This window comes from Oratosquilla oratoria, chromosome 19 (assembly GCF_046742065.1).
Source record: "Oratosquilla oratoria isolate Oo_2021 chromosome 19, ASM4674206v1, whole genome shotgun sequence".
NCBI lineage: Eukaryota > Metazoa > Arthropoda > Malacostraca > Stomatopoda > Squillidae > Oratosquilla > Oratosquilla oratoria.
Genome location: NC_134795.1, coordinates 32,632,338 through 32,634,837, shown reverse-complemented (window position 1 = coordinate 32,634,837; position 2,500 = coordinate 32,632,338). Strand labels below are relative to the sequence as shown.

General features: G+C 30.4%; 1 protein-coding gene across 1 annotated transcript in view; it reads right to left on the bottom strand.

Annotated features, from left to right (window-relative positions):
• The window catches only part of LOC143035823 (uncharacterized), a 26,951-nt gene that overhangs the window by 16,767 nt on the left and 7,684 nt on the right, over positions 1-2,500 (bottom strand). The window lies entirely within an intron of this gene.

The window sequence follows — 2,500 nt, the reverse complement described above, 5'->3', positions numbered from 1 at the left end:
CCTCTTCCTCTCCCACATCCTTTCACCATCTCCTCTTACTTCCTTCTCTCACCTCTCCCTCCTCTTCTCACATTTTCTTACCTGTTCCTCCTCCTCTACCTCCTCTCGCCTCCCCCCACTTCTTCCTCCTCTTCTCACCTGTACTCACCTCTTCTCACTTTCTCTCAGCTGTTCCTCTTCCTCTACTTCCTCTCGCCTCCTCTCACCTCTTCCTCCTCCTCTATTCTTCCCCCCTCTCCACCTGACCTTGTGCACTATCCGATTATCTGGATATTTGTTCGGATATCTGTTCCGATATTTCCTCCTCCCATCTCTTCTTTGCCGAGCCACGTTGGCCGCTCTCCTTCGTCTTGGGGCGCCTCTTATGGAACTCTGTCTCTTTTTTATATATTAGTTAGTAGTTTTGCTATTATTTATGTTTATTTAGCTTGATCTTAGTTCTGTTTATTCACTTATTTATCTATCTATTTGTTTACATGTTCATCATATCATTTCATTATTGATTTATTTATATATTTATTTATTTATTTATTTGTTTGTCTGTATGCTTTATGTATGTATTTACCTGACTATTCATCCATTCATTTATCTATTTATTCATTTATTTATTTACTTATCTATTTATCTATTTATTTGTTTATTTATTTATTCATTCATTTATCTACTTATTTGTTTATTAATTTATTTATTCATATATTTATTTATTAACTCATTCATGTATCCATTTATACACTTATCTATTCATTCATTATCGATCTATTTATTTATCTACCTATTCATTTATGAATGTTTTTTACATCCGAACTTGTTATGGTTGAAAAGGTCTCCTGTCGGCTTGCTTTAACACATCGTGACGTCACTGGTTCGGTTCCAGACGCCACATGCCCAAGCCAGAGACCTCCTCCTTGGCACCGAGCCATTGCTCCTTGTCAGGGCAGTGCCAACTCCCGTCCCCCCTCCACCCCTCCCAACCCACCCTCCATCCTCAATGGAAGCCTTCTACTCGCTTAGTTCTGCGTTCGAATCCCGCACTTCCTCTCCGATTCCCAGCAGTGACCGTGACCTCTCCCAGTGATCCAAGCGAAAAGGGCAAAGGTGATGGCTTCGTCCACAACTACTCAGCGCCTCCTGACGTAGGCTCCTCACCTTCGTGTATGGACCCAGAGAACGGTAAACAATATATTAGAAATCAGAAATATATATATATATATATATATATATATATATATATATATATATATATATATATATATACATATATATATATATAAATATATATATATATATATATATATATAAAGGAATATGTTGCAGTGTAATGATATTCACCCAATTAAAATTTTAGATGAAAAGTATGTATATATATATATATATATATATATATATATATATATATATATACATATATATATATATATATATATATATATATATATACATATATATATATATATATATATATATATATATATTTACTAATTATTGAACAAATGAATCAGTAAACAAATAAGTAAATAGATGAATAAATGAATGAGTACACTAATAAATAAATAATCGTATAAAAAAGTAACAAGTACTGGTAAGTAGATAAATAAGTAAATTAATAAATGCTTAAATAACTAACTAACTAATTATAAATGAATTAATTCATAAAAGATTATGTACATAAATAAATAAATAAATAAATAAATGAATAGATAAATGAATGAATAACTGAATTAGGAAGTGATTGATTAAAAAATAGATAAACAAATAAATGAATAAACCAATAGATTTTATGAATATCTAATTGAACAAATGAATAAACAAATAAGTGAAGAAACAAATAAATGAATAAACAAATAAATAATAGATAAATTGATACATGAATATATAAACACATAAGTAAATGAGTGAATAAATGAACAAATAAGTAAACAAAAATAAATAAATAAATAAATAAATAAATAAATAAATAAGTTAATTAAAAAAAAAAATCAGCAAGAAAACTGAATGACCCACAAGAGAATTTGTGCCTCAAATGTCTACAACATCAGAGCTGCGTGCACTCAAGAGGGCAAAAGTCCTTAAGGAATGAAGGGAAAGTAAAAAATAAACAGAAAATTAAAGAAAGAATTCCTACTAAGAGAAAAATGAGGAAGATTTAAAAAAAAATTGAAGAAGAAAAAGAAGACGATAAAGATAAAAAGAAAAGAAAAAAAGAGAATGGAAAAGGAAAACCAAAGGGAGAAGAAAAAAGAAAAGAAAAAGAAAATAGAACTTGAAAAGAAAGAAGAAGAAGGAGAAGAACCAACAGAAGAAGATGAAGAAGAGAGAAGATGGAGAAGAAGACACGAAAAGAAGAACAGAAACAATATTTGTGTTTTGAAATTGAACGTTGCTCGGAGATTTCTTCTTGTGAATCTAACTACCAAAGGAATTCTCCCAGATAAAAAAAAAGAAAAAAAGAAAAAAAAAATGCCTGGCAGAAGCCAGAATAAAACGATGTGGCATTTGGCAC